Source organism: Camelus dromedarius, chromosome 5 (assembly GCF_036321535.1).
Source record: "Camelus dromedarius isolate mCamDro1 chromosome 5, mCamDro1.pat, whole genome shotgun sequence".
NCBI lineage: Eukaryota > Metazoa > Chordata > Mammalia > Artiodactyla > Camelidae > Camelus > Camelus dromedarius.
In genome coordinates this window covers 5,936,015-5,945,754 of record NC_087440.1, presented here as the reverse complement: position 1 = coordinate 5,945,754, position 9,740 = coordinate 5,936,015, and the positions used below count along the sequence as shown (strand labels likewise).

General features: G+C 47.9%; 1 long non-coding RNA gene across 1 annotated transcript; it reads left to right on the top strand.

Annotated features, from left to right (window-relative positions):
- Window positions 1-866: 866 nt before the first annotated feature.
- Window positions 867-7,549, top strand: LOC135321379 (uncharacterized). Its single transcript, XR_010381108.1, has 4 exons — window positions 867-927; window positions 1,301-1,482; window positions 5,565-5,703; window positions 7,453-7,549. It is a non-coding gene; the product is annotated as an uncharacterized LOC135321379 (long non-coding RNA).
- The last annotated feature ends 2,191 nt before the right edge of the window (window positions 7,550-9,740 follow it).

Genomic DNA, 9,740 nt, shown 5'->3' with positions numbered 1-9,740 from the left:
TAGAACTTATTTTTAAATAATGTCAGGAATATATTACATTTCCCAATAATTTTTTTCCTACACATCTGTGATAGTTTGGGTCCCCTGAGAAGCAGATGTCAAGAGGGGCTTAGACAGACAAGAGATTAATTGAGGGAAACTCCAGCGAGGGGAAAGGAGTTGCGGGAGTCAGAGGAGATGGAGGGAGCCTTCAGCTCGCAGAGCAGGTCTGCCCCCTGCGAAAGGAGAGGGGGGACACGGGAAGGCTGGGGAGGAAGAGTTTCAGACGGCAGCACAGTTCTAAGAACGTTCCAGATAGACTGAAATTAATTCACAAGGGCTGCCTTACCAAGGCACCGTGGACGGGTGGCTAAACTGACAGAAATTTTCCCACAGTTCCAGAGGCTAGAAGTTCTGAGTTCAAGGTGTTGGCAGGACCGGTGTTATCCAAGGCCTTTCTCCTTGGCTTATCCATGGCTGTCTTCTCCTGTGTCTGCACCTCATCTCCCCTCTCTAGAGCTCTGTGTCCTCATCTCTTCTTCTGAGAAGAGGGCCCACCCCAAGGACCTCATTTTAACTCAACTCCCTTTTCAAGGGCCCTATCTCTGAATACAGTCACATTCCGAGCCCCTGGGGGCTGGGATTTAGACGTATGAATTTAGGGGAAGGCAATTTAGTCTGTAACAGGCAGGTAGGGTGTCCTCAAGCCAAAGCTGCCCATCAGAGGAGCTGTGTCACACATCAGTGGGCCTCCATGAGTATTCCCACCACGTCCTGCCACTACAGGGAGTGTGGCCCTGTGCAAGCTCAGTGGTGGAGTCAAAGAACGGCCACAGCTGGGGCCTTCAGTTAATTCTCCTCCTGCCAGCAGGAGCCCTGTGGGGCATTTCCTTGGTCACCGCAACATTCGCACTTCATTGACTAACGTACTCAAGAAAAAGGTACTAGGTGAGTGAGTCTCGACCCTCGTTATTCGACAACAAAATTACCAGTGGAGATTTTGTTTTCTAGTGCACTTTTCTGGGCCCCATCTCGGCAGGGGGTAACTGTGCCTGAGAACTCGTGTGCCAGGTGTTGGGGTGGGTAGGACGCTGAATGGGACAGCCTCTGCCCAGCAGGAGCGTCCGGCCAGGAGATGGAAGCAACGTCTTCAGAAGCCTCATGCACGGAATAGCAGCCACGTTACGGGGCCCTGGTTAAATCAGTAACTAGAATCAGCTGGAGGCAAAAAAAGGCTTGTGACTGTCATCAATCAGTAACAAATATAAGGTCCCAGGGGGATAGGTTCTGAGACTCACACTCATCGTGCTTTCTCCCTCAGTCCTTCCTTGCCAGGAGCTTAATCTATACATCTTCCAGCTGAAACCGGGAGAAGCGACTCAGCTCAGCCTCTGAGCTTGGCGCAGCCTTGAATGCAGTGTGGCACACCAGAGTTGTGCTAAATAAAACACAGACTCAGCCCTGACTTTAACACAAGACCAGTGAGGCGTGGCAACTTGCCAGGTCAGTACACATCTATGAGGTATTTAAACACGTGCACAGAGGAGCTGTTCCCACAAGACGCTTTCCAAGGCCATAGAAAATGTTCACCTGGAAATACAGATTCATGTATTCATACCTCCTATGGTTAAAATTAGACTAAATCTATTTGAATATTACTCTGTCTTTTATTACTATTTAATGACATTTTAATTTTTTAATGAAATTGACTCAAGAGTTTGCAGATCCCCCGAAGCATCTCTGCAGGACCCCCGATCCCTGCCCAAGCTGAGCCTAATATGGCTGGAGGTACGAGGCCCAGGGAAGCGTGGCACCTTGCCCGGGCTAGCACAGCCCACTAGTGGCCCAACCACAATGACAGCCTTCAGCTTCAGCCTCGTCGGTCAGTGCTCTTGAATTCTGGGAAGCTCCCCGTGCCCCACAGTGAGGGCAGCGGCGGACATCAGCATGTAGCCAAGTGTGAAGTCCTTTCCCACAAGGGAGACAAAAGTCCCGAAATGACCGGTGGCCTTTATGACTCAGCCTGTGCTGTGGAGCATGGGAAAAAGAAGGGTTTGTTTGGTTTGGTTGAGTTTTTGAGAAAGAGAGAAGCCACGCTACATCACACCAAAGTTTGCAGGTGCTGGATCTGCACTGGGGCAGTCCTTTGGTAAACATGGGGAGGGGACAGCGGCTGCTAGGGACTAGGGCAGAAGGTGGTGGGTTGGGGGCCGGGTGTGAGTCTGGGTCAGCAGAAGGGCACGCCCAGGAGGCCTGCAGCAGCAGTCTCTCCATCTGCCGCACAGCTGCAACAGCTATTCTAAGCACTGGCCCGAGGCCAGCTTTGATTGATTTTGGCAATAAAATTACATGTTCCAAAGCTCATCTGTTTTGGACCATAAATGACACAGAGAGCTATTACAGAATGTCAAATCTGTCCCACTGTTTGGGACGGTGTCCTCTCTATTAATACCTGTTTGGCCTCAATAATGATTCATGTAAGGCAGCAGAATGATTGAGTCACCGTCAGAATCATTTTTACTCACACCTCTCTCATCATTATTGTACGTTCTCTTCTAGAGCCAAGCATTATTCATAGGTCCCTTTGACCGTGTTAATATTAAAGTCACCGATGGGCTCTTTTTTCACTCTGCTGAGCTGAGACGGTAAACATGAGAATAAAACATAATGGTTTCCTACGGTGGTTAGGAAGCCCTGTCGTTAGAGGCTAAACCCCCATTTTCTAATCATGGAACAAAGGAACAATGATCAAACTTGGAATTAACAAATAAATTCCACCTCCATCCACACCTCAACTATTTCAAATGCCTCTCTGGTGCTGCCTCAGTGAAGCCAATTTCCCCTTCGGACCCACAAGCATCTTCTCGCTGCCCCAAACCAGGAGGCAACTGTGCACCTTCCTCTTTGCTCAGACTTCCCCTCCTTCAGGCCAGTGCTGTCAGTCCATTCCTGTGTCACATATGGGTCTTAGCCAGGGAACAAAGAACAGAAACCCTCTCCAACTAGCTCAACCACAAACAGGGACTGTGTTGGAAGGAATTGAGGTGATCTCTCAGGAAGCTGAGCTCATGGGGAGACAGGACATACCTGAGGGAGCAAGGGTTCCTTCTCTTCAACAATTTAGGAGACACATTGGTAGGAGGGTCACTGAGCTTGTATTGGAAGCTTAGAGGAAGACATGTGACGCAGGGGTTGCCATGTCTAACAACTGACCTGCTGGTGGTCAAGAAGTCTGCCCTCCCAGCCTCGCTCTGCTGCCTTCCTCCGCGTGGCTGGTGCCGGCTCAGCCCGTTTGCAGTGTGGGAGAGGACCCCTGTCTACAGAACCTGGCGCTGGGGCCCCTTAGAGGCCTTCCAGCACACCCCTACTCAGTCCTTGAAATCACCCTGCCACATCCTCTGTCGGTGGTTCTTTGGCCTTGTTTATCTGATAGCTCCAGTGACAGGGAACTTAACTACCTCTTTCCTTTTTCAGACAGCTCTCACCATCGTCCCCACTCATCTCTCGTCCTGATCTTCTTACTCAGATTTATGAAAATGACTCTTCATTTTCCCATAGATCTTCTCTTTGAGAAGCTAAGCATTTCTGGGACCCTCAATAATCCCTCAAAGGGCGTTCTCGGCGCCCCAGGACATCCCAGTGTCTGTTCTGGGATATCTTCCGGTGTACTGAAGTCCCTTCTAACTCGCAGCAACCAAAATTGAACCCTGTGTTCTGGATGTCGTCTGCTCTGCAAATGAAGGATGGATTATTTTTCATCCATACTCGTATTATTTTTCAATGTCATTATTTTCTGGTTATACTTTAAATTCAGTTTTCTGGTAGCCAGAATGTACCGTTGCCTCCCACAGAGCCACTTATCAATCAATGTGAGACTTTACATTTATTTATATCCATGACACTCCACCTTGTTGAAATTAGGCTGCTGTTCCACCTTGCTGAAATGGTTGGGTCCTAATTCTACCATCAAACTCACTATCGTTCATCTTTATGTAGACCTCAAATTTGACAAGACATACAGGGTGCATCTGAGTCACTGATATGAACATTGAACATGAGTGTTCCAGATCAAAGCTCTTCCAGAATGTATTTAGAAACCTTCCAGTTTGTCACCCATTCTTCAATCAATAATGCTTTAGATTCCATCTTTCAAACAGTCACAGATTAATCTCTCTCATAATTCAATCAGCATTTTTTCATCTTGTCCATTGAATGCCTCTTACAATCCAGACACACCATACCTGCTGCGCATCCCCAGTCTGACTGGCCAACAGTCCTGCCAAAAGCAGAAGATAAAGATCACTGGGCACGATTTACAGTGAGCCACTGCTGGTTCCTGGCGATTACCTACTTACTGGACTAAGAATTCACAAAATATTCATTTAATAATTACTTAGAGAGTGTCTTGACACCATCTTCTTCCTTTTTTGACAATTAGGGCAGTGTTTTCTTATCTTCAACCTTCTAGTATTTTCCTATTTTCCACCATGCCTCAGAGACGACTGACAAGCATTCTAGTCCATTTACCTTCAATTTGCCTGAACCAGGATATGAACTTATTCAAAACAGTGAGGTGCTTTTCCCTCCATTCCTTCCCCTATCTTGTGCTTCCATTTCCTGGTCCCCGTGTTTTCCATTGTGCAGATCATTAACCTTGACAGAATGGCAAAGTTAAAAACACTCGTATTTTCTCTTGGTCACCTGTAAACATTACAGCATCTCCCCCAGCAAGAGACTCATGCCTTTTTCAGTTGTTCCTGCTCTGAACTAAAGAAAAAGTCATTATCCTGGTTCTTCAAGCCTAAGTTCATCCTGTGCATCAGTCAGCCTGCCTCTGTCTTAACAAATTTATTCACGCATTCACCCAGTGGACAAACTTTTATTAGGAAATCTATATCTTGTCTCCAAGTAAGATAAAGTAATTACATAGTAATTACATCTTCGTGATGCTTTCTCCTTTGGCCAGATTTTGGCATTTGCATTATGTGCTTCTACACACCTTCTCAGCAATCAGAGAATCACATGTCACTTCTTTGGATGTAATTAGGGGGAAAAAAGATTGCTGGAGAAAAAAAGAATGATAGTCCATACGGTAGGGCAAGAGTCAAGGTATTTACTACACATTCTGCGGGGAGAGAGAGAGTGACAAGGAAATAAACTCTCACGTTATAACTGCATCCCCCCCATTTGTGAGAAGAAGAGAGTTAAGGCTTGCATTTAAGTGGGTTTCTTCTGGGACAAGGTGGGAACTGATGCCAAGAATCACCGTCTTCAAGTCATAAAATCATACAAGGGAAACAGAATACCTCTAGGGATGCATATAAAGTAAATGCACATACAAACGTCTCACTGAAACTGCAATGGAGGCAGATTCTGAAACAGTTCTAAGGAACTGTACTTAATATGTGCAAAAATACTACTGGTGCTTTAGTAATGGTGTAGTGCTTGGTATTTTATTTCAGTTAGTTAAGCATAAAAATTAAAATAAGGGTGTTTGGTAGATCTGTGACCTCAGTGTCTCCAATTCTACGTTTCAATTAAGGCCTTAAGTTATTTAAATGCAAAATTCTCCCATCCCATCCCAGGGGTTTCAGGCACCTAGTGCTTGAGCTTAAGCGGTCGCTGATGTGTTGAAGCCACGTGGGCGTGATGGGAGGAACCGATGAGAGCCCAGTGAGTGAAGAAGCTTCTCGGGGCAGCAGCATTTGACATCAACCTTTCAGGGTGAGTAGGAGAGAAAGGACCACCTGCGCAGAGGCCCCAGCTGGTGCTGAGGCAGGCAGGGTAACCCACCCGCACAGGGAAACACCCAGGGCTGACCAAGGGAAGGAGCAGCAGGAGGGAAGGCCAGGCAGCAGAACCAGGCCCATCCCTGAAAGGCCTCAAACATCCCAGCAGGGAGCCTAGAATTTCTCCTGCAAGGAGGGGAGAACTAACGTGATTTGCGAGCCTTCGGGGTGGTATGTTGCAAGCCTACTTGTGATTTCAAAGGACAAGGCAGGAGACCGTTTGCATCATGAGCTCCCTGGCGACCGGGGGAGGTGTCATCTTCTGCTTTGCTTCTGTTACTTTTTTTGTGTATTATCTTTAAGACAACATTGACAGTCTGTTGGGCTAGGCCATAAAACGGGAATTTATTCTGTTTTGTCTCTGAAAAGCCACCAATCACTCTTTCTGGCTGCAGGTCCTCTATCTGTTAAATCAGGCCACAGTACCTCCCCTGCTGCCTCATAGCCAGGAAGAGCTACCATATTTTTGACATCTCACTGTGTGCAGGCAGTGTGCACATGCAGTATCTCATTTAACCCTCATAACAACCTTACTGGAGTGAACTATTAATGTCCCCACTATATGAATGAAGGGATTGAGGTTTGGGGAGGGCATGTGACTTCCCTTAGGTCTTACAGGTATAAGTGGCATAGCCAGGAGATTCCTTAGATGAATTTCCCAGTGATTTGAAGGGTGATCACTTTGAGGCTCCCCCCTCCACCCGCCCCCGGATTCTAGGCATTACTGTACTGCGGATGGAGGAAGCATTAGGAAGCTTTCGTCCTCCCAACAAAACTTTTGAGACAGAAGGGAAGGGGGCAGGGCACAACCATTGAAACAACGACACAGCAACTGAGGACAGGACATAAACCGGTTAGAACCAACTCACCCAAGATGGCAGAAGACTAGACTTCCTGTAGACCTTGGGCCTCATTACAGGCTCACTGTAACATATTAGCATGCACAATGACACACCCACAGGTGCACGACAGTTTCCAAGGTGATCGTAAAAGGCCCAAAAGTGGGCAATGGCCCAATTCCTGGAAATGCCCACCCCTTTCCCCAAATAGTTGGAATAATCCTCCCATTTGTCAGCATATGAAATTGCCCAGCCCGTAAAAACTAACCACTCTCACACCTCGGGGCCACCTCTCTTGCCTTCTGAGTGGGTCTGCACTCTGCCTATGGGGTATGTATCTCCCTGAATAAACTTGTCTTCACATTGCTCTGGCTCGCTCTTGAATTCTTTCCTGCAAGAGACAAGAACCGACCCTAGGGCAACAGTTTCACCGTCGGCACCACGTGCCTCCCTTCTCTCTCCTGTCAACCCGCTGCCGTCATTTTGTGCTTAGAATATGGGGTTAGTGATTTTAATGCAGCCCTTCCCAGGCCTCCCCAGAATTCAACAGTCTGGGAAGCATAGTTCAGCTCCCACCTTCAGCAACACGGCGACGCCACTTGCCTTTTTTCCACTTACTCATCACACCAGTGATTCAGAGCCGCGCTGTTCTGTCGGCAATTCATGCCTGTGCTGTTGTGTGCAGGTGTTGGCTGTGACTTCCTGTTAGGGCACTGATGTTATTTTTACCTGAGCTGGGATTAAATGACTTAGCTTATAGCAAAAGTGGAACCAAAAGTCCTTGGGAACCCCGGGGAAGAATCGGTCAGATGGTTTTGAATGTGTGATGTTTTTTCCTTTGATAGAAAAGAAGATAACATACTAATGTAATTAAGAGGCTGCTGTGGTGTGATGCGAAGAGTAGAAGAAGTGAAGTCAGAAGACCAACTCTCCTCCCCTCTTTCTGCTGGATTTGGAGTTGTTTTTGTTCATTAAGAGATAAGTCACACACCATAATAAAATTCACCCTTTAAAAGGGTATAATTCAATAGTTTTCAGTATATCCACAAAGTCATGCTACCATCACCCCTCTCTGATTCCAGAACATTTTCTCATCCCCCAAAGTAACTGCACACCCAAGTGCAGTCACTCCCTATGTCCTTTACTTGTGCTGATGCCACCTCAGCTTGCTCGCTCCCCTCCCGTCCTCCGACCCCGAATCCTCCAGCCATCACCAGTCTGGTCACCAGAGATGAAGTCCCTCTGGCGGAGCACAGGGACAGGGCCATTGTTGTTTGATAAGCATAAAGATGGCTCTGCTGTCCGGCACAACATCATCCCTGATGGCAGAGAACCCCCGCCACCAGGCTACAACTGATATCCGGGCAAACAGATAAATAAGCCCTGAGAGAGAGCGGGGCCCTGACTGCCGACATGGTTCTCTGCCACCCAACCACACTCAAGAAACGGACTCTCCAGCATCCATAAGGCAGCCTCAGGGATTAGGAAGACAGCGGTGCATCCCACCTAGGGCAGAAACGTCACCCTTGGAACTCGCCCACATTTTCTGCCTCCTGCATTGCTCCTGCGGGAGGGAACGCTTATTCTCTAGCCCAGGTTTTCATGGACAGGAGGGAATTGATGCTCTAAGCCAGAGGAGGCACAGTGTGCAAGAGAAACAGCTTGCTGGCCCCTCCCCCACTCCTCCCCAAGCAGGGAGAGACTCAGCACCAGCTTTAAAAAAATGTATATAGAATATATGATACAATATGATTCTATATGATATGGTATAATATACAGTGTATTATATGATACATACAATGTATACTTACACCTTTGTTTTTGTCTGTCCATCCACCAGAATATAGTGTCCAAGAGAGCAGAGAGTTGGCCCCACCTCCAATGCCTAGAATTGTGCTTGAAACAGAGTAGATGCTGTATGAATATGTGTTGAGTAAACAGAGGAGAGAAGTTAGGAAAATAGAAAAGTGGCCGGAGGCAAAAGGCCAAAGGCCAAAGGCCAAAGGCCAAAACTGAACCCAGAAGAGTTTGTCACTAGTGTGAGAAGCCCTAAATATTGAGATTCGCATTTCTCTAAAAGTTATATTTTTATCATGTTTTAAGACGTTCTACTTCAGGACACTTAGCACAACAGGACCATTGTTTGGTGAGCCCAGCCCTGCCAGCCAGAGTTGGCTGCTTCAGCCTCCCAGCTGCTCTTCCGTCCTCAGGACTCAGCTTCCAGGCCTGCCCATCCATGCTCAGCTGGACAAAAGAACCCCTCAGTGACCCCTCCTCCCTGGCGGCTGAGTCAGGGCACAGGCTCAGAACAGGCAGCTTGGTGTGTCTTTCCAGGCATGACTGGTTCTCTCCAGCAGGGATGGGGTGGCCAGTCATTCCCCCAGGGCAGCCCTGCATATGGGGCACTGAAGCCCCACCAGAAGCACAGTGATGCTGAGAACATCACAGCTCCTGCAACACCGTACCGTGCGTAGTTATAAACTGCATTCTTGTAGAACCCCACGATGTGTCCTCTGGTAGCAACAGTAAAAACCCTGCTGCCTCCAGAGTTCTGCTTTGCTGAGAGGGGTCTACAAACAGCTCTGGTTTGGATCCAGAGCCGAGTTGCCCAGACCAGAGAGGAGAGGCTTTTGGTGGTGAGAGCCCTGCCTCCTTGCTCTTCCCCCAGACAGGCAGGCGCTCCTCCAAACAAGCTTTGAAGGGGCTCTAAACTGCTATCCTGCTCACAGTGCCCATGCACTTGACCCACTCCTGCCCCCTCCCTTGTACTGTACCCCACGTTGCACCATTCCTCCTAATCCATCTTAACTTCCAGTCTTGCCCCCGACCCCATGGTGGTCTCAAACACTCAGAGCAACCACTGGGTAAAAATGACATTTGTTTTGGCCAAATGTCCTCTGAAAGAGTCCAATCTACATCTGACACTCTCTGAGGGCCTCCCAGGCTCAGCCTCAAGTTTCACTTCAATGCTTCCTAGTGGAGTGATTGCACAATTCACACTGAGTCTTTTACCTGAAGGAACCTTTGTCTCTTGGTATCTGCAGGAACCTAAATCTAAATGTAAAAGGAGAAAGTAAAGGCCATGTGCAAGCTGGCTCAGCATCCCTCAATGGTGTTCATTCAGCCCAGTATT